Raw genomic sequence first — 27,106 nt, forward strand, 5'->3', positions numbered from 1 at the left:
CCAAAAATCTACCAGAACTGAAACCTGAATTTAGTAATGTCACAGGATGGAAAAACAATGTGCAGAAATCAGTAGCATTTCTATAATAATAAAGCAATAAAAGGGAAATTAAGGAAACAATACCAATTACATTTACACACACACACACACACACACACACACACACACACACACACAAATAATAAGATACACCTAGGAACAAACCTAAGCAAACAAGTGTAAGACCTTTATTCTGACCACTGTGAAACAGTGATGAAAGAAATTGAAGACAACACAAATAAATGGAAAGGCATTCCATGCTCATGCACAGAAAGAACCAGGGGCGCTTGGGTGTCTCAGTTGATTAAGCATCCGACTTCAGCTCAGTTCATGATCTCATGTTTCTGGGTTTGAGGTCCGCATCAGGCTCTGTACTGACAGCCCAGAACCTGGAACCTGCTTAAGATTCTGTGTCTCCCTCTCTCTCTGCCCCTCCCCCATTCGTGCTCTGTCTCAGTCTCTCGAAACTAAATAAAACGTTAAAAAAAATTTTTTTTAAGAAAAGAAAAGGGACACCTAGCTGGCTCAGTCAGTTAAGTGTCCGACTTCCACTCGGATCATGATCTCACAGTTTGTGCCTTTGAGCCCCACATTGGGCCATGTGCTGACAGCCCAGAGCCTGGAGCCTGCCTGGGATTCTATGCCTCTGTCTCTTCCTGCCCCACCCCCACTCATGCTCGCTCTCTCTCTCTCTTTCTCTCTCTCTCTCTTTCTCAAAAATAAACAAACTTAAAAAATTTTCAGTAGATAAATGAAAAAGAAAGAACCAATATTTTTGAAATGCCTACACTACCCAAAGCAATCTACAGATTTAATGTAATCCCTATCAAAGTACCAACAGCATTTTTTCACACAACAAAACAAAAATCCTAAATATATATGGAACCAGCAAAGATCCCAAATTACCAAAGAAGCTTTGGAAAACAAAAGCAAAGCTGGAGGGATCACAATTCAAGACTTCAAGTTCTAGTCCAAGGCAGGAGGCAGTAAAACAATACAGTCCTGGCAGAAAAATAAATACATACGTTGAGGGACAGAATAAAATATTCAGAAATAAACCTACAGTTTTATGTTCAATTCATCCTCAACAAAGCAGGAAGGAATATCCAATGGGAAAATCAGGCTCCTCAACAAATGGTGCTGGAAAAACTGGTCAGCTATAAGCAGAAGAATAAAATTGGACCACTTTCTTACACTATACACAAAACTAAATTCAAAATGGATTAAGGTCCTAACATGAGACATGAATCCATAAACATCCCAGAACAGAGAACAGGCAGTAATGTCTCTGGTAACAACCATAGCAACATTTTTCTAGGTATGTCCCCTGAGGCAAGGGAAATAAAAGCAAAAATAAACTCTTGGGACTTCATGAAAATACAAAGCTTCTGCATAGCAAAAGAAACAATCAGCAAAGCTAAAAGGGAACCTACTGAATGATAGAAGATATTTGCCAATGACATATCCAAAACAGGGTTAGTATCCCAAATATATAAAGAATTTGTGCAAATCAACCCACACAAAAATATCCAATTAAAAAATTAGCAGAAGAAATGAACAGATCTCTCTCCAAAGAAGATACAGAGATAGCCAGCAGACACATGAAAAGATGCTTAACGTCTCCCCTCAGCAGGGAAATGTAAATAAAAAGTAAAAGGAGACATCAATTCATACCTGTCAGAATGGCTACAATTAACAACAGAAGAAACAAGGGTGGAATGGGTTGCGCAGGAAAAGGAGCTCTCGTGCACTGTTGGTAGGAATGCCAACTGCTGCCACACTGTGGAAACAGTATGGAGGTTCCTCCACAAGGTAAAAAATGGAACTACCCAATGATCCAGCAACAGCACTACTGAGTATTGACCACGAAAATACAAAAACATTCTTTCACAGGGATACATGCACCCCATGTTTAGGCAGCAATATTTACAAGACAAATTATGGAAGAGCACAAATGTCCCTAGATAGATACATAAAGAACTATATATATGTATATGTACACATGTATATATATGTATGTATGTATATATATATGTATGTATGTATATGTGTATGTGTGTACATGTATGTATACACACACACACACACACACACACACACACACACACACACAATGGAATCGTACCAGCCATAAAAAAGAATGAAATATTCCCATTTGCAATCACATGGATGGAGCTACAGAGTATACTTCTACGTGAAATAAATCAGTCAGAGAAAGGCAAATACCATATGACTTCGCTCATGTGTGGCATTTAAGAAACAAATGACTGAAGGAAAAAGAGAGAAAGAGAGATGAGCCATGAAACAGGCTCTTAACTCTTGAGAACTGATGATTACCAGAGGTGGTGGGGTGGGGGATGGGTGGAATCACTGATGTGGATTAAGGAGTGGACTTATTATGATGTGCTTTGGTGATGTAGAAAATTGTTGAAACTAACAGAATGCTTGAAACTAACAGAACAGTGCATGTTAACTATTCAGCAAATAAAATATACTAAAATAAGTAACAGCTTTGAATATAAGTGGACTAAATGCTCCAATCAAAACACACAGGGTGCCTTAATGGATAAAAAAGCAAGACCCACCTATGTGCTGCCACATGAGTCTCATTCCAGAGCTAGAGACACATGCAGATCAAAAGTGAAAAGATGGAAACACATTCATCAGGCAAATGGAAGTGAAAAGAAACGAGGGGTAGCAATACTCCAATCAGGCAAAATAGACTTTCAAACAAAGACTGTATCAGGAGGGCAAGAACTCTACATAGTGATAATGGGAACAATCTACAAGAAGACATACCAATTATGAATATTCATCCAACCAACAAGGAGCACTGAAACATATAACACAGCTAACAGCAGACATAAAAGAAGAAATTCACAGCAATACAATATTAATACAGGATTTTAACATCACCTTAAAACAATGGACAGATCATCCAATCAGAAAATCAAAAAGAAAACAGTGGCTTTGAATGACACATTGGACCAGATGGATCTAATAAATATATTTCACACATTCCATCCCCAAACAGCAGAATACACATTCTTGTTAAGTGTACATGGAACATTCTCCAGAAGAGATCACGTGTTAGGCTACAAAACAAGTTTCAACAAATTCAAAAAAGATGAATGTATCTCATGCATCTTTTCTGACCACAATGGTAGGAAACCACAAATCAATCACAGGGAAAGAATCAGGAAATGCAGGACAAATAACATGCTCCTAAGCAATGAATGCGTCAACCAAGAAATCAAAGAGGAAATCCAAAAATATAGGGAGACAAATGAAAAAGGAAACACCAGGGTCCAAAATTCTTGGGATGCTGTGAAAGATCGAAGAGGGATGATTACAACAAACCAGACCTCCCTCAAGAAAAAAATCTCAAACAAAGCACCTAAACTTACACACGTAAAGGAGTTAGAAAAAGAACAAACAAACCCCAAAGATAACGGAAGGCTTCAAAGAAACCAGAAGCTCATAGTTTCAAGGAATAAACAAAATTGATGCACCTTTAGCTACACTCATCCTCCTCCCCCCAAAAAGAGAACTAAACTAAAAGCAGAAATTAAAGAGGATAAATAATGACAGACATCACAGAAATACAAAGGATTATAACAATATCATGAAAAAATATGTACCTACCAAACGGACAACCTACAAGAAATGCATCAATTCTTAGAAACATCACATCCAAAAGTGAACCTGAAAGAAATAGAAAATTTGAACAGAATGATGAATAGCAATCAAATTCAACCAGTAATCAAAAAACTCCCAACAAACTAAAGGCCAGGATCCGATGGCTTCAGAGCTGCATCCTTTCAACCATTTAAAGTGGTAACACCTGGGGCGCCTGGGTGGCGCAGTCGGCTAAGCGTCCGACTTCAGCCAGGTCACGATCTCGCGGTCCGTGAGTTCGAGCCCCGCGTCAGGCTCTGGGCTGATGGCTCAGAGCCTGGAGTCTGTTTCCGATTCTGTGTCTCCCTCTCTCTCTGCCCCTCCCCCGTTCATGCTCTGTCTCTCTCTGTGCCAAAAATAAATTAAAAAAAAAAAAAAAAAAATAAAGTGGTAACACCTGAGGGGAGGAGCCAACATCGTGGAGAAGTAGGGAAATCTAAACTTCCCTCTTCTCCAAAACAAAGAGGTATTGAAGCCAAAGGACTTTGAATCCCAAGAGTCCGGGAGGAAAAGAGACAGTCGCAATTCCAGGGACCCACCGGGACAACCTGACAGGCCATAGGTACATGATTGTGAACTGGGAGAGACGAAATGAACAGAGGGTGAGATCCGCTTCTTTGGAGAGACAAAGGGAAGAGAAAGGGTGGCTGGGGAAACATAGGACTGTATCTGGACAAGAGAGAAACCTCAGACCAGGTCAGAGTAAGATCCACTCTCAACTACAGGGTGTGCTGCAAAGTGAGGCCAGCTGCCCAGATCACGAACCGGGGGAGGAGGGGAGCCAGCCCCGGGCTCAGGGGCTAGGTGAGGAGTGCAGTTCACACTAGGAGAAAGCGATCTCCTCCCAGGAGTGCTGTGGGACGGGACAAAGCCTGCTTGCACCCGCCAGCAAGGGACCACATATAAGGTGGTGCAGAGAGACACTTCCCCAGTTCTGGGGCCTGCGGAGCAAGAGTTTGAATCCCAGCCAAGTGCCAGGCACAGGAGTCGGGGGAGTGAGACAGACTGCCTCATTTGTATCCATGGCACAGTGAGGACAGCTCGAACAGAATGGTCTGCAGAGGAGAGACTTTGGGGGAGTATCACCATTTTTCTCCCCACAACCACCAAGATAGGGCCTCAGGGATCAGACAGCAGAACCCACAGTGGACATCCCCTCCTCCAGACCTGTGCTGCTACATTGCCTGGTTTAATTCTTGGGCAATTCTAATTATATAGATACATTCTTCCTTCTTTTTCTCCTTCTCATCTCTTCCCTCCTCTAGTCTGGTTACTCTAGTTGTTGGTTTGTTTAAGAGACATATTTAATCCATTCTCTTGATACATGTTCCACACCTCCTTCTTTATTCTCCATTCTTTCTCTCTGGATTAAGCCCTATAGTTCCTCTTTCTGGACTTTATCTTACTTCATTCTTCTCCGCTTCATTCTTCACTTTCCTTTCTCTCTCTCTTTGGATTAAACTGTACAGTATGTAGTTTTTCTGTCTAGATAACTTTATTTTCTTTTTCTTTTTTTCCCCACCTCCTTCTTTATTTTCCTTTCTCTTTCTCTGGATTAAGCCGTATAGTTTCTCTGGTCCATTTTTACTCTTTCTTTTCCCTGCCCCTTTCATGTCTTTCTTTGCATGGGATAAGGCCTCTTCCATCAGCACTGCCTCAACTCTGTGGTTTACTTGTAGCTGGTGTTTCTGGTTTTTTTGTTCTAGGTTTTTTTAGTTTGTATGTTTGTGTGTTTGTGTGTTTTTGTTTTCTGGTTCCTTTTTGTTTGTTTGTCTGTTTGTTTTCCTTTCCAGGGCTACTTCAATGAACAAGTTAAAGCACACGTAGTGGAGGGTCCAAAATATCACTATGAGTTGTGAGATAAAGGACCCAAGGTCACGACAAGAGAGAGAAAGTAACACTCTCCACAAAAACATCTCTGGAAGGGCCAAGCCCTGGACAGGGCACGGCCCCTCTTTAATATAGAAGTGCTTGCAGGTGCAGGGCACCTAACAAGCTTTTAAAACAGAAAACTAGCCAAAATGATGAAATGGGAGAGTTCTCCTCAAAAGAAATTCCAGGATTAAATGACAGCTGAAGAATTGATCAAAAAAGATATACACAATATAATTGCACAAGAATTTAGAATAATAGTCATAAGATTAATCGCTGGGCTTGAAAAAAAGCATGGAAGAAAGCAGAGAATCTATTGCTGCAGAGATCAAGAAACTAAAAAACAGTAATGATGAATTAAAAAATTCTATAAATGAGCTGCAAAATAAAATAGAGGTGGTCACAGCAAGGATTGAAGAGGCAGAGGGGAGAATAGGTGAGTTAGAAGACAAAATTATGGGGAAAGAGGAAGCTGAGGAAAAGAGAGAAAACATTCTGGATCACAAGGGGAGATTTAGAGAACTAAGTGATTCAATGAAACGGAACAATATCCTTACCACAGGAGTTCCAGAAGAAGAAGAGAGAGAAAGGGGCTGATGGTGTACTTGAACAAAACAAGGTGAGAACTTCCCCAACCTGGGACAGGAAACAACCATTTAAATCCAGGAGGCAAAGAGAATTCCCTTCAGATGTAACTTGCATCAATCTTCTGCACGACATGTCATAGTGGAACTGGCAAAATACAAAGATAAAGAGAGAATTCATAAAGCAGCTAGGGATAAACGGGGCTTAACATATAAGGGTAGACAGATAAGGGTAGTAGCTGACCTGTCTACTGAAACTTGGCAGGCCAGAAAGGAGCGGCAGGAAATTGTCAATGTGACAAACAGCAAAAAGATGCAGCCAAGAATCCTTTATCCAGCAAGACTGTAATTCAGAATAGAAGGAGAGATCAAGGTTTTCCCAAACAAACAAACAAACAAAAACTGAAGGAATTCATCACCAATAAACCAGCCCTACAAGAGATCCTAAGGGAGACTCTCTGAGTAAAATGGTGCCAGGACCACAAAGAAAAGAGACATCACTACAAGCATGAAACCTACAGATAATACAATGACTCTAAACCCATATCTTTCAATAACAACACTGAATGCAAATCAACTAAATGCTCAAATCAAAATACATAGGGTATCAGAATGGATTAACAAAACACAAGACTCATCTATTTGCTGCCTACAAGAGACCCATTTTAGACCTGAGGACACCTTAAGATTGAAACTGAGGGGATGGAGAACAATCTACCATGCTACTAGACGTCAAAAGAAAGCTGCAATAGCCATACCTATATCAGACAAACTAGATTTTAAAGTAAAAGTTGTAACAAGAGATGAAGAAGGGCATTACATAATAATTATGAGATCTATCCATCAGGAAGAGCTAACAATTAGAAATTTCTATGCACCAAATTTGGAGGCACCCAAATAGATAAAACAATTAATAACAAACATAAACAACCTTATTGATAAGAATGTGGTAACTGCAGAGGCATTAACACTCCACTTACAACAATGGACAGGTCATCTAGACAGAAAAGCAATAAAAAAAACAATAGTCCTGAATGATACACTGGACCAGATGGACTTGACAGATATATTTAGAACTTTTCATCCTGCAGCAGCAGAATATACATTCTTCTCTAGTTCACAGAGAACATTCTCCAAGATAGATCACATACTGGGTCACAAAACAGCCCTCAATAAATATGAAAGAATTGAGATCATGCCATGCACACTTTCAGATCACAATGCTGTGAAATTTGAAATTAATCACAGGACAAAATTTGTAAAACATCCAAATGCATGGAGGCTAAAGAACATCCTACTAAAGAACGAATGGGTCAACCAGGCGATCAAAGAAGAAATTAAAAAATATATGGAAACAAAAGAAAATTAAAACACAATAATCCAAACCCTTTGGGATGCAGCAAAGGCAGTCCTAAGAGGAAAATACATTGCAATCCAGCCCTATCTCAAGAAACAAGTCCCAAATACAAAATCTAACAGCACACCTAAAGGAACTAGAAGCAGAACAGCAAAGAAACCCCAAACCCAGCAGAAGAGAAACAATAAAGATCAGAGGAGAAACAAACAATACAGAACCCCCCCCCCAAAAAAAAAAAACAGTAGAAAAGATCAATGAAACTAAGAGTTGGGGTTTTTTTTGAAAAACTAAACAATATTGATAAACCTCTAGCCAGGCTTCTCAAAAAGAAGAGAGAGGACCCAAATAGATAAAATCACGAATGAAAAGAAATTTCTTGCAACCAATCCCTCAGAAATACAAGCAATTATCAGAGAATACTTTAAAAAATTCTATGCCAACAAATTGGACAACCAGGAAGAAATGGACAAATTCCTAAACACCCACATACTCCCAAAACTCAAATGGGAAGAAATAGAAAATATGAACAGACCCATATCTAGTAAAGAAGTTGAATCAGTTATCAAAAATCTCTGAATAAATAAGAGTCCTGGACAAACATGGCTTCCCTGGGGAATTCTACCAGACATTTAAAGCAGAGTTCATATCAATCCTTCTCAAGCTGTCCCAAAAATATAGAAATGGAAGGAAAACTTCTGGATTCATTCTATGAAGCCAGCATTACTTTGATTCCCAAAGAGACAGGATCCCCACAAAAAAAGGAGAACTACAGGCCAATATCCCTGATGAACATGGATGCAAAAATTCTCAATGAGATACTAGCAAATCGAATTCAACAACATATAAAAAGAATTATTCACCATGATCAAGTGGGATTCATTCCTGGGCTGCAGGGCTGGTTCAATATTCACAAATCAATCAGTGTTATTCATCACATTAATAAAAGAAAAGAAAAGAACCATATGATCCTGTCAATCAATGCAGAAAACATTTGACAACATACAGCATCCTTTCTAAATAAAAACCCGCAAGAAAGTCGGGATGGAAGGAACATACTTAAAGATCATAAGAGCCATAGATGAAAAGCCCACAGCTAATATCATCCTCAATGGGGAAAAACTGAGAGCTTTCCACCTGAGATCAGGAACATGACAGGGATGCCCACTCTCACCACTGTTGTTTAACATAGTGTTGGAAGTGCTAGCATCAGCAATCAGACAACAAAAGGAAATCAAAGGCATCCAAATTGGCAAAGATGAAGTCAAACTTTCACTTTTTGCAGATGACATGATACTATACATGGAAAACTTGACAGACTCCACCAAAAGTCTGCTAGAACTGATACATGAATTCAGCAAAGTCGCAGGATACAAAATTAAGATACAGAAATCAGTTGCATTCTTATACACTCATAATGAAGCAACAGAAAGACAAATAAAGAAACTGATCCCATTCAATTGCACCAAGAAGCATAAAATACCTAGGAATAAACCTAACCAAAGATGTAAAAGATCTGTATGCTGAAAACTATAGGAAGCTTATGAAGGAAATTGAAGAAGATATAAAGAAATGGAAAAACATTCCCTGCTCATGGATTGGAGGAATAAATATTGTTAAAATGTCAATACTACCCAAAGCTATCTACACATTCAATGCAATCCCAATCAAAATTGCACCAGCATTCTTCTCGGAGCTAGAACAAGCAATCCTAAAATTTGTATGGAACCACAAAAGACCCCGAATAGACAAAGTAACATTGAAGAAGAAGATCAAAGTGGGAGGTATCACACTCCCAGACTTTAGCCTCTACTACAAAGCTGTACTCATCAAGACAGCATGGTATTGGCACAAAACAGACACATAGACCAATGGAATAGAATAGAAACCCCAGAATTAGACCCACAAACATATGGCCAACTAATCTTTGACAAAGCAGGAAAGAATATCCAACGGAAAAAAGACACTCTCTTTAACAAATGATTCTGGGAGAACTGTACAGCAACATGCAGAAGAATGAAACTAGACCACTTTCTTACACCATTCACAAAAATAAACTCAAAATAGATAAAGGACATGAATGTGAGACAGGAAACCATCAAAACCCTAGAGGAGAAACCAGGAAAAGACCTCTCTGACCTCGGCCGCAGCCATTTCTTACTTGACACAGCTCCAAAGGCAAGGGAATTAAAAGCAAAAATGAACTCTTGGGACTTCATGAAGATAAAAACCTTCTGCACTGCAAAGGAAACAATCAACAAAACTAAAAGGCAACCAACAGAATGGGAAAAAATACTTGCAAATGACATATCAGACAAAGGGCTAGTATCTAAAATCTATAAAGAACTCACAAAACTCCACACCCAAAAAACAAATAATCCAGTGAAGAAATGGGCAGAAGACATGAATAGACACTTCTCTAAAGAAGACATCCAGATGGCCAATAGGTACATGAAAAGATGCTCAACATCGCTCCTCATCAGGGAAATACAAATCAAAACCACACTGAGATACTACCTCACGCCAGTCAGAGTGGCCAAAATAAACAAATCAGGAGACTATAGATGCTGGCGAGGATGTGGAGAAATGGGAACTCTCTTGTACTGTTGGTGGGAATGCAAACTAGTGCAGCTGCTCTGGAAAACAGTGTGGAGGTTCCTCAAAAAATTAAAAATAGATCTACCCTATGACCCAGCAAGAGCACTGCCAGGAATTGACCCAAGGGATACAGGACTGCTGATGCATAGGGGCACTGGGACCCCAATGTTTATAGCAGCACTTTCAACAATAGCCAAATTATGGAAGGATCCTAAATGTCCATCAACTGATGAATGAGTAAAGAAATTGTGGTTTATATACACAATGGAATACTACGTGGCAATGAGAAAGAATGAAATATGGCCTTTTGTAGCAACTTGGATGGAACTGGAAAGTGTTATGCTAAGTGAAATAAGTCAGGCAGAGAAAGACAGATACCATATATTTTCACTTTTATGTGGATCCTGAGAAACTTAACAGAAGACCATGGGGGAGGGGAAGGAAAAAAAAGGGTTAGAGATGGAGGGAGCCAAACCGTAAGAGACTCTTAAAAATGGAGAAGAAACTGAGGGTTGATGGGGGGTGGGAGGGAGGGAAAGGTGGGTGATGGGCATTTAGGAGGGCACCTTTTGGGATGAGCACTGGGTTTGTATGCAAACCAATTTGGCAATAAGTTTCATATTAAAAAAAAAAAACAAAAAGGGCTTAGAGACCAGGAAAAATAATATTCTCTTCCAGAGAATGGGGTAGGGGAGGGGGAGAGAAATAGCAAGGGTTTGACTGAAAGGAAAGTGAACGGGGCTAGTCTAAAAAAAAGTATTGTTATCTTTTTAACAAAAAACCCAAAAGCCTCCTTCTTTTTGACAAGAGAAACCTGAAGCTCACCTCATTGCAGGGAAATGGCAAAGCCCATTGTATGTATGTCCTGAGAAACCTTGGATTTATATTACACTGTCCTCAGGCAGGTTTGCAGTTGAATTTCCAAGCCCTCACAAGCATCTCTACATCATTCCCACAAAATCAATCATCAAGAAGATGAATACGCTTTATAAGTCACTCATCTAGTTCCGGTCATCTTACCAAATTGAGTACATGGAGAAGCTGGTGGAGGAGGGGGAGGTGGCCCATAGCCCATGACTGGTAATGAAGGGCAATCCATGGGGTACAACCTAAAAGGCAAACCTCGGAAAGGACCAGGCCCTCTTGCATACATAATGGCCTGCAGAACAGAAATGAAAGCTGTGTTCATAGGACAGAACCAAGCACCAACACCAGCAAAAAGAAAAACCTAAAGAAGCAGTGCTCATCTCCTGCCAGCTTTCCCACCACCAGATTCCAAGCGGGCAGCATCAGCATCAAAAGAACTCTACCCATACTTTGGGTTCTGCTGAGAGCTTTGGGGGTGGGGAACGGAGGCTATGGGAAGCAAATAGTGTCCCCATATGTCTGCAAATGTAGGACAGCAAGGGCTCTTGTCCTAGAGAACTCATGGAGTGATATGGAGTAAATTAATAAAATAGCATATTCCCGATATGAAGGCATCTAAGTCCAGAATCAACCACCACCCCTCATCCTCCTCCACCACAGAGGCTGCTTATTTGTATGTGAAGAATTAAAAAATGAGAAGAAATGACAATGCCAGGTGGCTCAAAACTCTTCCTCTATGCCCCCGCCTGTGCCCAATCTGCTTCTCTCCTGACAATGGGGTCTTCTCCTCTCTGGAAGTGCTATCCATGGGCACAGACACACATGGGGCAATGGGAATCCTGAGGTCATGCAGAGAACCTGGAAAAGCATGTTCCTAGAGAAATATGTTACCTATACATGTTAGTTAGGCTTAGGTAATTTATTTTAATTCAGTGGTACTTCTCAGTTTAAGTACAGTATAATTTGCAGGGTAATCATGTCCTCTGGAAAAATGAACTGAAATTCTAATTAACAGAATTAACACAAATGCACTTTCATTTCTGCTTTACATTTCCATGCTTCACCTGTAACACTGACACAGGACACAAGAGAACGTGCTCATGCGAATACAAATGAAGGACACACTGGGGAATTACAATGCAGGTAATAATGGATTTTCTCTCTTCGCCACTCATGTTCCAATGCATGTTTTCTTGGATAAATATGTCACCTCTTATAGGTCAGAGTATTTAGACTGAGGGCACATGTGAAAGGATTCCAGACAGCACATTTACAAAAGAAGAGAGAAAGAAAGAAAGAAAAAGAAAGAAAGAAAGAGGAAGGAAGGAAGGAAGAAAAAAGAAAAAAAGGCTAAATGTTGATGGGTATGAAATTTATTTTGTCTAAGAACACTCTAAATGACACATACAAAAATAAAGTTGGAGTGAAAGCATTTTGCATTTTCATACCATAAGGATAACCATGGATTTTCTGAACACGTTAATCCCCTAGACAGAAACAGAAGTAACAGCAAAAGCAATGATTTAACTTTGAGGAGGTCCAGAAAAAATGAGGCATGCCAGAAGACTTCCAGGTGGAGTGTGGTGTCATCCTCCTTGGGTTATTTCCAGGAACATACTGGAAAAGCCCTCAGGTCCTCAGCCCTGACCATGTTTGGCTTCTAAACTTACCACAAGGAGTTGACGGGATGAAAATAGAGAACCCGTAGACACTTGGGTTAAGGTTGTGCATTTTGAAAATAAGAAAAACAAGCAGACATATTATACAACACAAAAAACAGACACAATGCCAAGAGAGAGTGCTGAACAGAAAAATAAGGGTTTCCACAAAGAGTTACAACTGAAAATGCCCACAGCACTTACCTTGTCCTTCTTGGTCCTTTTGGTAGAGTCAGTTTTGTTGTCAATCACGGGAGCAAAATCTGGATCTGCAAAAGACCCTAGAAGGGATGGAGGTTTATTTTGATTGGAGTAGATTGTGCAGACAAAAAACAAAAAACAAAAAAACTAAAAACAAAAACCATCACCTCATTCCTCAAACAACTTAAACTCTTTGGCCCAGTCACATCCCAAATCACATGCAGAGGGTATCCCACATGCTTCAGGCCAAGGTGAAGGGGAGAACCATCCCTTAAACTTTGATAAAGACCTGCTATAGCCCTGGTTCAGGTGCTTTCATGACTCATCAAACAACTGTGGATGAGTGAGGGCTCAACTGGATAGATATACGTTAGGCTGAGCCTCATGCCTCCACCGCCCAGCACATGGACTGTGTACGGCACACATCTGCTGAAGCGCTATGCCTGCTTTTCTGTATATGGCCCCATTCCATCTCCACAAGAGACATATGTACCAACACAGAGTGGGGGAAATGACACAAAGATGATATGTGGATCATGAGACACTTGAGGAATGTAGTAATTGTGGTAAACACATTTCTCTTGCATTATAATGCCCAGTGGTAATACCTCTGCACTTTGTCCAAGACTCAACAACAACAAAAATTAGATGAATGTGTTTTGCAAGTCAACACATACCGCTCAGATCATTTTACCAAGTGGTGTAGGTAGAGGGGTTTAGGGTGTTCCTCAGAGCCACCAAGGTTCAGGAGGCAGATGTGCCCAGGAGCCCATAGGGTGGCCTTTAGGGTAGGGTGTGCAGAATCTTCCAGTTAAGAGAGGAGACCCCCACGGATCCACACTGCCCTGCAGAACAGAAGTATCTGCTACATCCATATGCCAGACAAGAGAACCAATATCCAAAGGAGCTGAAACCCAGAGAAGTATGTGTCAGCACCTGCCACCTTGTCTGCCACTAGGATCCAAGAGAATAGCATCACTACCTGAAAACTCTATCCTCCCACTGGGTACCACCTACAGCCTAGGCAAATAAATGCAGGAGGCTAAACTACTGTCACCACATGTCCCTGCCCATGTCTGAGAATGGAGAACAAAATGATCCCATCTTAGAGGATTAAAAGAAGTAAGTCCAAACAAATGAAGTAGCATATTCCAGACAGGCAGACATCTATGTCCAAGATTACTCTGCATCCCTCCACTAAAGTGACTGTAGAAGCTCTGTTTTTGGCATCTTCAGAACACACACACACACACACACACACACACACACACACACACACAAACACAATTCGTGCAAATAAACAGCTCGTTATCTGCACACACAAAAAAAATCACAGCTACTACTGGGGAAAAGTTCTGCCTGCCGGCCCCTCACTTTGCCCCCCTCTGCTTCCCTCCCTGAGAAAGGGGTCTTCCCCATCTCTCATTGTGCTGTCAAAGGCCTAAGAGGACACTGGAGAGTTGGGGGGTGCCTGGCATTTTGCAGGGCAACTGAGAAAGTGTTTGCTGTGACAAACATATTACTTGTCAACGTCTACTAAGCCCACATGTGTTTATCTGAATTCATAAGGAATTCTGATTTTGAGCACACTACAAGACACAGAGTAATACATCATATGGGAAAAAAGAGGAAGGAATTCATGTAACAGAATTAATGTGAACGTGTTTTGATTTTGGTATCAATTCCCAGGGATGTGTCATGAGTGATGGTATCAGCTCTAATATGGATTGGAGACACAACTAAGGACTTTGTGTTCAGAATATTTTTTACCTAAGATACAACTTGAAGGATTCCAAAGAGCTCATTGACCAATGAAGATGTGAAGGTGGTGAGTTACGACAATGACTTTGTCATAAATTGTACAGAGCACACAATATCAAAATAGAGGGGCATCTTTTCGCATTTCCAATTAACACATAGCTTTAACACGTAATCGCATGACCAGAAAAAGGAAAATAACAACAACACTGATCCCCCAGAGAGGCAGTATGGTAGGAGTCAACAAGCCTAGAGACTTTAGTATGGAGTGCAGTATTATCTTCCTGGTGTTATTTCCAGAACATATGGGAAAAGCCATAGGGTCCTCAATCTCTGAGTTCCTTTGGCTACTAAACTTACCAGAAAAAGGTGACAGACTGAAAAGAGAGAAGCCTGTAGACTCTTGGGTTAAGGCTGTGCATTTGGCAAATAGAAACAGGCAGACATATCACACAACACACAAAACAGGGAAAAGGCTGGAGAGCACGCTGTATCGCAAATGAGGGTGTCCCAACAGATGGATAGCTGAAAATGGCCCCAGCATTTACCTAGTTCTTCTTGGCATTTTGGTAGAGTGCTTGTTGTTGTGACTCATGGGAGTGACACCAGCTTCTGGATCGGCTAAAGTCTCTAGAAGGGATGGAGGTGTATTCTGCTTTTAGTAGACTGTGCAGAATTGAAACAAACACCACATCTTGTGATATCTTAAACTCTTCCCCACACTCAGGACCATGAAGAGAGGCAGATAGTAACCCACAAGCCTCAGGTGACCCCGACGATAAGGGGGAGATCCATCCCCTCATCTTAATGAAGAAACCATAGGGCCCTGGTTCTTGTTCTTCATAATTAGTCAAATAACTTTCAACAGGTCAACTCAAATGGAAATCTGGAAATCGTCTCCAAAACAGCCATTTCTTAATATACATTAGGGGTAATAAATCACCATCTCATGATAGATAAGAATTAAAATGAGAGTGTCAACTGGTATAACATCAATAAATCCTCAACAGAAGAGCATGGGTGTGTTTCTTCTGGCTCCAGGAGAATTGTTCAATCTTTCAGCTTATCTATAAGCTTCCTTTCACATGTGAGCAGGTATTATATAACTATTTCTGAATAGAAATCTACTTAGACTAATATTACAGTCAAGAGAAGAGATCTGACCCTGACCCTTGAGAAAAATTCCACAGGGCCTTGGTTCAGGTGTTTTCATAACTGATCAAGCACCTGTGAATAGCTCAGGTCTCAACTAGCTAGAAATAAATTTAGGGGTGTGTGTCATCCCTCAGAGAGCCCAACATGTGGTCTCTGTAACAAGCTACATACTAAGGAGTGCTATGTCTTTCCACCTGTATAAGACCTGTTTCTGCTGTATAAGAGACACTTGCTGCCCAGCTGACCATTTGGAAATGACAGCCCATTTCATGCGTGTCCTGAGAATGTTACAATGCCCTCAGTCAGGTTGACCTGAAAGCCCTGTGATGCCATCACTGCACTTCCCCCAAAGACTCAACAAGAAAAAAAGATGAAATGTGTTTTACAAGTCAACTTCTACTATTCAGATCATCTTACCAAATGCTGGAGGTGGAGGGAGAGGTGGAGGTGGAGGTGGAGGTGGAGGTGGAGGGTGAGGTCCCAGAGACCACCAGGGTGGAGAAGGTGAGGGTGGCCCCAAGCCCATGAATGGTGATGAAGGGCAGCCCATGGGATAGTGCCCCATGGAGGGCACTTCTGGTAAAGAAGGAAATGCTCTGGCAGCCATGTTGACCTGTAGGACAGAAATTAAACTTTTGAGATGTGTTAGGGTAAAAGGTGAAAAATCCAACACCAACACCAACACTAACATAGCTGAACCACAATGAAGCAGGAATAGTGCCTGTCTCCTTCCCTTCCACCTGGTTTCAACAGGGCAGCATCAGTGCCACAAAACTCCACCCTTCCCACTGGGTCCCACCTAGACCTTACAGGAGTTTGAGGAGCCAAGACAGAAATTTCTGGCGGCATGCATGTTACTGGCTGTGTTTGCAAATGGAGGAAGGAAGTGGCCGGTCCTAGAGGATCAGAAAGATAATTCCAGACTACTAAAGAATGTCTGTTCCACACACCCAGGCATCTATTTCCAGGACTACTCTCCATCCAGCCCTTCACCACCTCAACAGCTCCATCTTGGAATATTAAGAGCAGAAATAAGGGTGGGAAATTATGATTTCATAGCATTCATTTAAATCTTTAGTCCATGTGCAGTTAATTCTTATGAGTGGTTTAACCCCAGAGACTCATGAGAGAAACTTGTACAGGTCTTTCATGACCGAGCTCTGATTCTCAGAACTCTGCAAGGTAAGGATGGCCAGCCACACCCTGCTCTAAATGTAAGGAAACAGGCTCTAAGAGGAATGAAGGTAAAAGGCTTGCAAAAGGTGAAGCAGGAGTTGATACCAGCTCTGCCTGCAAGGTCCTGCTAGCAGCCTCTGCTTACCTGGCTCCCTCTCCAGACCTGCTGTCCTAAAGCACAAGATCTATGGGGAGATGACATCCCTAGAGCTTACAGGGGAATTGGGAAAGTGTTTTCTGCAGGAACAGTGCCACCTACGGGAGTCAGTTAGGAAAAGTTATAGATAATATGTGAATTCACAGGTAATGCCAAATTTTTACGTGCACTGTGACACACATGCTAATTTTGTCCCATGGAAAACTATGTTTGGAATTTGAAATGACAGAATTAAAATGAATATGTTCTGATATCAAAGTGGAAAAGACAGTTAGGTATGAATAAAAGATGCCAGCTATAACAGCTACAGAGGCCATAAAAGAACCTGGTTACATGAACATGGCTTCAGCTCTTTTCCAGAAACTGGCACATCAGACCTGACTTTCACTCTCTGTTCCTTCAGTTCCAGTGTACATTTTCTACTGCAAATATGTCTTCCCTGAGAATTCATAATATTTTTACTACTTGAACAGCTTCAGTGACTCTGCAAAAGCACATTTCCCAAAAGAGATGGGAAAACGGGTGAATTATGAAATTTAGAAAAAAAATAACCTTCGAATAAGAGCATTCAAAATTGCACCTCTCAGAAAGTTGGGCTTTTCATGTTTTTCAGTTAGTGAGGATTACAATCGATGTTCTAAACAGGTTAATGACTAACTCTGGACAGAAAAGGAGTAAAAGAACAACAACACTACTGTTTCAGTTTTCAGGAACATTCCCATGAAAGGAGGTCTGGAAGAAGTGAGCCAGGCCAGGAGACGTAAGTGTGGAGTGAGATGTCATCCTCCTCATATTTCCACAAACACACGGTGACTTCCCTGTGGTCCTCAGCCCCTAAACACTTATGGCTTCTGGAGGCACCATCAAAGATGACAAACAAGCTAAGAACAGAGAGGCCCATAGGCTCTTGGCAAAGAGTTTTACTCTTTGTAAAGTAAATAACTCCATAGATATATGTCAGAACGCACAACCTTGAGACAAGACCAGGAGAGAGTGCCGTATAAAGAGACAAAAGATTCCAGAGAGAGACTTACAACTGAAAATTGTCACATCATTTCCTTTGACCTTCTCTGTGCCCATAGTAGGGACAGAATTCTTGTTCCTCACAGAAGCTGCACCAGGTTCTGCATTTGAGAGAGGCCAAAGAAGGGATGGAGGTTTCTTCTGACTTGCATAGACTGGGTGGAAAAAAAAAACCTCCGTACCTTCCTCCACCATAGTACACTGCTTGCTACAATCAGGTCCCTTACAAGAAGCAGAGGGTTTTCCACATGGCACAGGTGACTGCTTGGGACTCAGGGGAGCCTCGAGGAAGGCACCAGAAGGCTTTCGTTAGATATTTGATAATCAACCACCTGTGTCTATGTCAGGGCTCAATTCATTGGAAATCAACACTAAAAGAAGGGTTTCCTAATACACATCATGGGAAAAGACAATTTATCACACATTAAAAATGAAAATAAGAATGGCTTAGTTAGGATAATGTCGGTAAACATCCGCATGAAAGCACACTGTCCTTTTCTACAAGGCATGGGTGGGATTTTTGAAGTGGTTTACTGTATACATCATCTGCCTTATGTATCTGACAAGGGATTATGTGAGGATTCATGAACAGAAATTGCCTTGAAGAGACTAATGCTATAGTAATTAGGCAAGGAAAGGTTAATTCCATGTGTGGAATGACCTGCAAAGCTTTAGAGTTACACTAATAAAATATTAGAGGAGTGAAATTTCACAAGGATTTACTTTACTAATGGAGTACTATAGTTCACAATACAAAAAAAAAAACTTTTAAAGAATAAAGAGACCTCTAAACGGAGGAAAGAAATGTCTGCTTTCTTTATAGAAAGCATATTTTCTATAGAGCATTTATCCAAAAGCCAAATCAAGGAAGCTCATTGGGACATACAGCCTGCAATTCATGCTGTTGTTCACGTTATTCATGTGAAACAAAAGAAACAGCCTTCAACATTGTCTCAAGGTGAAAGGGGGGCTGACCCATGTCCATTCTAGCATCCACTCTCCAGTTAAGTGTAACTGGGAGGTTGCAGGGGGGCCCACAATCATTGGAGGGGCGTGAGCTACACCACTCACAAGGGACAGACCCAAAGAGCCCTGCTGGCTGGGGCATCTGAGGGAAACAGTGTACTGTCACCACTTTGAGACAACTTTGCCCTCTAGTAACCACCTGGGACTGTTTGCAGGAGACCAAACAATTACACCCACGGGAACAAGAAGCCGATTGTGCGGATGTTGCCACAGAAGTTAAACTACTGCATTTCACAATGTGCTCCATACCTCTCCATGGAGGGATCTCCCTATCAGGTCCTCTTGCCATTGGTTTGTGCCTCCTGAATTCCTCTGGAAGCCTCTGTCTTTGGATGACTTCCAGTCATGAAGATCGAGATGAATCAGTTTCACTAAGAGTTACCACACCCAGGCCTCCACTGGACACTGAACGGTTTAGCCTTTTTAAAAACCTCACAGCAGCCTTAAAATAAATATGTCAAAATCCTGTACCTGCACTTCAAGTAGGCCACCTCCCTGCTCTGCTCTGCCACCGCCCTCTGCTGATCATGAGCCCTGAGGTGGGAGAGAGAAACACATCCACGTTCAGCTGTGGCAGGGTGTGCACAAGAGGAGGAGAGAAAAACATTCTTACTCAGTTGTCCTGAGCTGCCTTCTCACAAACAGCAATCTGAAAGAGTCAGCACATCAATAAAAACCCATGTGGAGAGATTCAGTGGCCCATTATGATCATCTGCATTAGGTGCTGAAGCACTCATGAACTACTGGGCAGAGTGCGGATACCTGATGGCCGAAGGTGAGCTCTGACTGCTGCAGCTGTTCTTGTGTTTCTTCTACTCTTCTCCTGGGTGTGCAATGGCTTTCATCAGATGAAGCACCATGTTGAGGGTGATGTTAATTGGCCCAGGTTCCCAGTATAGTAACTGAACTCTTATACACACAACCCAATCATATAAGACACATTTCACATAAGGAGGAGAGTACAGAAAGCTCAAAGCCATTGCTACATCATCTTGGATTTATTATTTGATGCCTGTGGTGCTCCATATTGACACAGTCTCCTTGACTGTGGTGACAGCTCCCTAATTCTGCAATGAGGATCTTTCATTGTAAAGTTCAAATCTTTTCTTTGTATCCTCATCATATTTCTCATGGTTACAACAAGTGGGTCTCTCAAACGGGATGGTCATACTTGTCAATGTGATTCATCCTCCACCAAACTGCTTCCTGAGGTTTGTAATCATTTCCAGCACCTCCAGAAACATGTTCAGGAATCACATTTCCACATAGCCTGGCCAGCACCAGGGATCAGGAAATCTTTAGTGACTTAACTTGTTTAGATTAATATTTTTAATTTAACATCTGGAAAATGTCACATTTCTCTTGAAGTGTCTATATAAATAAATGTCTCCTGAATATTTGTGTAGATTTGTGTGCTACTTGGGTCTAACTGTACAAAGTTTCAAAGTAATACAATGGGTGTCGTGGGAGCTGCTGGCAGGAGCTGAACTCACTTGTAGTTCCACAGCTCTTCTGCAGCTAATTTCAGTTTCTCCTCTGCGGCTGACAGCTGCTTCTCCCCTTTCACCTGCTCCCGTTCTTTCAGTCGCAGCTTCATTAAAGGGGAAGAAACATAGATTACCTGGTAGCCCATGTGAAATTATGTCTTTCTTCCCTCCCTGAAATCTGAAGGCAGGTCTCAAATGTGCCCTCTCCCATTCCCCGTAAATGCACAGATCCACAAACACAACCAGGGGAAAGCATTGATGCCCCCTATTAAGGGACTAAACAAATGGAAACTCCAGAATGCTGGCAAGTCTTTGGCAACTCTGAGCTTCTCTTCATAGCTCTCTATTCCTACTCATCAATACATCACATAAATATAAAAAGCCCACACGAGGTGCTCAGGCTCTTGTGATTGGGACGGCATAAGCATATTTCTTTGCAGTGTACAAAACCAAGCCTGACCAACTCATCACAACTAAACACACAAGGATGATGCAGGGGTTCCTGACTTGTCTGATTTCTCCCAAGAGCCCTGAACTCTCAATCAAGGCTCGGGCCATGACAATGCCATAGAGACATCTTTCTTGGACATGGTGTCATGAACACTGTACAATGACCTACTGGACATTTCTACACTTCACGAGGGAACTCCTGCCACCTGACTCAAAGACATCAGTTGAGAAGAATGCAAAATACACTGACGGAAAGAAAATGATGTGAATTGCCCACCTTCAGAGTATCGTCTCCTGGAAAAGGAATGTGGGGAAGGGAAGGGAAGGGAAAAGAAAGGAAGGAAAACTGAATTCACAGTAATGCCAGCACCTCTGATCTCCTACCAGACATAAACTTCCATCTCATCTGCAGCAAGATACCATCCCAGTACACATGAATTCTCCTCCCAATATTTCCTACCCAATGTCTAGAGTTTAACAACAAAATATATACATATGGCAGTCATGTTGCTACGATGGGGCTGAAATGTAAAGAACAATGAAAATGAACCCTGAGGTTTCCACAAAGTGAAGGAAGGTGCAGATCACAGAAATCAAGGCAGAAGGGAGAAACACAATTCTTTACTGATTACTATGGTAAAAGTACGGTTGGCATTAAATGTGCTCAAAGAAAGAAAATTATCCCCACTGTCTGACACATCTTTTCTTACAACAGTGTTTGTAACAATTCCTGAAAGTCTTACTCTTCTGTGAGCTTCTGTGAGCTTCTTTGTCCACACATTCCATCACAAACATCTACATTCTTCTTCAGCATGTCCCATTTGGGGTCCTTTGCCCCTTTCCCACACCTAGGTGCCTCACAGTTGTCCCCCAGTTCTCTTTTGCTGCCTGTCGAGCATAAAACAGTGTACCTGGGGGTGTGCACCTGTTCCCATGAGTGTGGCGATGAGGGGGGAGAGGAGAAAGAACAGGATTCCCAAGGCAGGAAGCCACTTTTTACCTTCCCAGAGCAAACTCATTCTACCAACTGCGGTTTTCTTCCCTCTAAACAACACCTCTTCCAGGTTTATGAGACGTCAAGACTCTCTGCATGAATCCTTGATGCATGCACTCGTATCCCCTGACGTTAAGACAGACTTGAGAAAGGTGGAATGACTATAGAAGAACGTGAGTGTACTTACCACTACTAAAATGTATACTTAAAAGTTTATGCTGGGAAACTTTCTAATGCATGTATTTTACCACAGTTAAAGAAGAGAAACTTAAAAAGGAAGTAATGGTGTTCATTTCTGATTTATATAACAGTTGATGGTAATTTTTTTTACCTGATTCTTGTGTACCTTAAGCTGAGCATTTTCTGTCCGCACAGGCTGTATCTTCAGACTTCGATCTCACTTCCTGTTCTTCAGACTTCAATTTCACTTCGCTGGTATGAACTTCATTAAGGGAGAGGTGAACCTGAGCAAAACATTCTCTCTAGTGACTTCTTCCCAAGAAGAAGATCACTCAGTAGATAACATATAAATTGAATATTCTAAGATATGAAAAATTCGTTTTTCTTCAAAGCTAAAGTGTACAATGGAAATCCTGCAGGAAATAGAGGGAATTTACTTCTGAAACTTCTGAAGTGTTTACTAAATTAGCACCTTTCAAGTTCTTTATAGATTTTTCCTTTCCCCGATTTGCAAGTAGGATAGAAACAAAACGTGTACTAGGCTTTCCAAACAAACACTGGACAATGTGTCACAAAGAAGCATTGTCAATAGCACATATCCCACAGTCAGTCCCTGTATCATTAAAAACAGTCAATCCAGTTTGGGCCAAAGAGAAAAGCCAGACACATAAAGAAATGAAGGATGAAGAGAACAGTGGAAGGTGTAAATGATTCAGAGCAACTATGTTGGTTTTGAGACAATGGAACTGTAACTGGATGACAATGAAAAAATGAAGAAAGTGTAAAATCTTTCAAGCCAAACAGCCCAATGAATGACTTTTCTTTATGGAATAGAAATATTGTCACCCGATTCTCTTTCAAAATTCTCTGCTCTGCATTAAGAGGACCAGAACTGTTCAACATGGCAAGAAACTTCTAGTGCTCTCTCCCAGCAGCAGTGAATGATATAAAAATTAAGCCAGGGTTATGAAAACAAATTCTGCCTCACTCCTATATAAAAGAGGTACTGTGGTGTTACTGCTTCAAACAGCAGTGAACAGCATGGAAGGTTGAGGGGCTCAATTCACCTAATGACCAGAAGGGCACAGACATCAAATTATGGTAACTCAGGAAGCCCCGATTCTTGACATTCTGATTTCTCTCAGATTGCAACGAAGCATGCGCACTTGGAATGATGTCATTGAATAATTCATCAGTGCGCTCAAGTGTCTCACTGTTATTCTTCAACAAAACACATAGTCATCAGGAATACTTACTCATTACTTTTACTTCCATTTTTAAGGGACAAAGAAGGGATTTTAATACTTTAATTTGTGTTTTGAGAGAGAGACAGAGCAAGTGAGCATGGGAAGGGCAGAGAGACAGAGGCAGAGAATCCCAAGCAGGCTTCCCACCATCAGCATGAAGCCCAATGCAGGGCTCAAACTCACGAACCATGAGACTATGACTTGAGCTGAAACCAAGAGTTGGATGTTTAACCGACTGAGCCACCCAGGCACCCAGGACAAAGAAGGGATTTTTATCTTACATCTATGTGCTTCGTAAGAGGGAAGCTTATTTTGCCATATTGTTTCCTGAGCACATTTCTTTGCTCCGTTGATCTACACAAATACGTAATAAAGGATTCAGAATTCAAAAATATTAATTATGCTGACATAAAAACCTATCTCTGGTGGGTAAGTCATCACAGAAATAAAAAATGTGGTATTTTACATATGTGATGATTACTTTGAATTTAGCCTGTTAGAGAATGGAATGAAATGGAACATCAGGATGAAAGAGGAGATGGCAAAATCAGTGAACCAGAAGTGAACATAATTCCAGGTGAAATCAAGAAAATGAAAAAAAGGGGGCGGATGGTTATACCTTCTATTCACAAATGGATATGTTTTCTGCACGTTTTGCATTTTCCTTAATGTAGTACTTAATCTTATCAGAAATTTGATCTAAATTAACCAAAAAGGTAAAACAGCAATCTCTTAAGATTAGTACCAAAACCAGTAAAATCAAATTACCCATTGTGTCAATAGCAAAGGCACATGATCTGGCACTGTGGTCACATATAACATTTTGGCATTACTGTGGTCCCTGAAGAAAGTAAGTTTTAGTTAGTGGCATTTTATTTTTCTTTCTCTCATTCTCTCCTTCCTCTCTCTCTCCCTCTCTCTCTGTCTCTCTCTCTCCTCTTTTCTTTTTCTTTCAGAGAGAGAGAGAACACATGAGTGGGTGCAGGGTAGGGAGAGAGAGAGAATCTTAAGCATATTCCAGGCTCAGTGCAGAGTCCAAGGCAGGGCTCGATCCCATGACCTTGTGATCATTGCCTGAGCCAAAATAAAAAGTCAGATACACTACTGACTGAGACACCCAGGTGTCCCCTAATATCCCATCATTAAGCAACATTCTTCTTAGAATATATGAAGAGTTCAAACTGCTCTGGCATCACCAGAGGAGAAAAGGAGAAAAACCAAGTATCCTACATACTTATATTCTGTCCTTCATTATCAAATAAACAAATCAGTGTAATTACTTTAAAAACAAGAATCAAAAAGAAAAAATAACCCACCTAATTTCTTCCAGGTTTCCCCCCACCTTCACCCACCCTTTAAAAATAATGAAAGGGGCACCTGGGTGACTCAGTCAGTTGAGATCCAACTTCAGCACAGGTCCTCATCTTACTGCTCACAAGTTTGAGCCCCATATCGGGCTCGCTGCTGTCAACACAGAGCCTGCTTCGGGTCTTCTGTCTTCCTCTCCCTCTGCCCCCTCCTCACTTGCACTCTCACTCTCTCTCAAAAATAAACAAATCCTTTAGATAGATAGATAGATAGATAGATAGATAGATAGATAAACAACAATAACAATAATAAGAGAGGCGGGCACCTGGGCACCTAATAAGTTGATTTTGGTTCAGGTCATAATCTCACAGTTGGTGAGATTGAGCCCCATGTGAGACTCTGTACTCAAAGTGTGGAGGCTGTTTGGGATTCTCTCTCTCCCTCTCTCTCTGCCCCTCCACCACTCATGCATACATTCTCTCTCTCAAAATAAGTAAATAAACATTTAAACAAATACTGAGAGAGAAATTATTCTAAATGTCACTTGTTTGGCACTCAGAGGCCTCCAACGTCTTTCTGCTGCTCCAAGGGTCCCATCCATGAGAACCAGGGTGGGATGCTCACTCAGGTGCATATGGCCTTGGAATCAAACACACTTGGGTAAAATCTCAGCTTTACTACTCACTAGCTAGAACCCTGGATAACTCCCCAAATCACAAGATGGTGAAAACCCAAGATCCAAACGTTACCACCTGCATCACTGGTAAATACCATGCAGGAAACACTCACCTTACACGTGGATAGCACAAGGACAGCACGTAGAACAGGGCCCAGCACTCCAGAATCTTCTGACAGGCATTGAATTCTATCATTCGGTTCCAAACGGTAACCTTACCTTCTATTTGTACAATGTGAGAGCTCTGCTGCCCTGAGGTCACCCTTCTCTATACCAGCAGTGCTGTATTCCCCATAGCAACACCAGAATTTGAGGACCCGCTATGTGCTGGGTCACTTAGTCAGCACAGTCCATGAAGCCCATACACAATCCATTAGCCCCATTTTGCATCTTGTTCACTTCCGCTCAGTCTCCACTGACATTAGAGGCTCTCTCCACCCAGGACTCATAACACATGTTTTAAACCTCTTTAGTGATACACACGTGGTGTGGCAATATCTGACTTCTTCTCTAAGCCTTGAGCTTCTTGACAGGCTCAGATAGTGCCTTAATCTGTACATTTCCCCCAGTGGGCAGGTCATGCCAAAATACTCCTGCCACTGTATTCTTAAACATTTAGGACCAGAGTTAAACTCATCCACTTCTCTCTAATTGTCTGATTTTTTCCTCTACTTGGTCACCTGTGTCAGTTGTCTCAGGCAACTCAATCTGTGTTGTCACTTAGGATGCAAACAAGGAGGCTAAGTGGCTAACTAGTTAAGGGGCTAACTAGACTTGATAATCAATGTCTTTACTTCTAGCTGAATTAGAAACCACAGTGAACGGCTGTATTAAGAAAAGATTACAGGGCACCTGGGTGGCTCAGTCGGTTGAGCATCCAACCCTTGATTTTGGATCAGGTCATGATCTCATGGTTTGTGAGATCGAGCCCCACGTCAGGGTTTGAATATTTTAAAAAGAGATTTAAAAAAGAATAGATTACAAGGAAAATAGAAGCCCAAAAGCTTACCTTCATATAATCGACTCTTTACCTAGAAGAGGGACAAAGAAAATTAAATTTGATATAGAAACAATATATATTTTTTTTTCCCAACGTTTTTTATTTATTTTTGGGACAGAGAGAGACAGAGCATGAACGGGGGAGGGGCAGAGAGAGAGGGAGACACAGAATCGGAAACAGGCTCCAGGCTCCGAGCCATCAGCCCAGAGCCTGACGCGGGGCTCGAACTCAGGGACCGCGAGATCGTGACCTGGCTGAAGTCGGACGCTTAACCGACTGCGCCACCCAGGCGCCCCAACAATATTTTTTATAAAAGTATAGTTCATGTCAAAAAAGTCAAAATCATAATCCAATGTGGTATTATAATAAAGGTGTGGTTCAGCAAAATAAATTATTTTCTTAAGTGTTGCAATTCTAGTATAGTTAATATACAGTGTTATGTTCGGTTCGGGTGCATGTATTAGGATTCAACAGTATTGTACATTACTCAGGGCTCATCAGGATAAATGTACTCTTTAATCCCCGTTACCTATTTCTCCCATCCCCCCCCCACCAACCTCCCCTCTGGTAACCATAACTTTGTTCTCTAAAGTTAGAAATCTGTTTCTTGGTTTGTCT

At 41.4% G+C, this 27,106-nt stretch overlaps 2 long non-coding RNA genes across 5 annotated transcripts in view; both read right to left on the reverse strand.

Annotated features, from left to right (window-relative positions):
* The window catches only part of LOC122231420, a 31,948-nt gene extending 18,255 nt beyond the window's left edge, over nucleotides 1–13,693 (reverse strand). Inside the window, exons 1-4 of one of the 3 annotated variants that reach the window (XR_006208658.1) lie at nucleotides 13,529–13,693; nucleotides 12,855–12,931; nucleotides 6,147–6,321; nucleotides 3,685–3,744 (exon numbers count right to left, since the gene is read on the reverse strand). This is a non-coding gene — a long non-coding RNA (uncharacterized LOC122231420). Of the gene's footprint in view, nucleotides 1–3,684; nucleotides 3,745–6,146; nucleotides 6,322–11,165; nucleotides 11,285–12,854; nucleotides 12,932–13,528 lie in introns of those variants that run through there. The other 2 variants (XR_006208659.1, XR_006208660.1) reach the window with 2 other exon arrangements.
* Nucleotides 13,694–15,156: 1,463 nt separating this feature from the next.
* LOC122231419 overlaps nucleotides 15,157–27,106 on the reverse strand; it is a 46,361-nt gene continuing 34,411 nt past the window's right edge. For both annotated transcript variants that reach the window (XR_006208657.1, XR_006208656.1), the window contains exons 3-8: nucleotides 26,498–26,519; nucleotides 22,409–22,541; nucleotides 20,640–20,737; nucleotides 19,618–19,680; nucleotides 16,182–16,377; nucleotides 15,157–15,239 (exon numbers count right to left, since the gene is read on the reverse strand). This is a non-coding gene — a long non-coding RNA (uncharacterized LOC122231419). The remainder of the gene's footprint in view (nucleotides 15,240–16,181; nucleotides 16,378–19,617; nucleotides 19,681–20,639; nucleotides 20,738–22,408; nucleotides 22,542–26,497; nucleotides 26,520–27,106) is intronic.

The sequence above is a fragment of the Panthera tigris genome, chromosome D1 (genome assembly GCF_018350195.1).
Source record: "Panthera tigris isolate Pti1 chromosome D1, P.tigris_Pti1_mat1.1, whole genome shotgun sequence".
Lineage (NCBI taxonomy): Eukaryota > Metazoa > Chordata > Mammalia > Carnivora > Felidae > Panthera > Panthera tigris.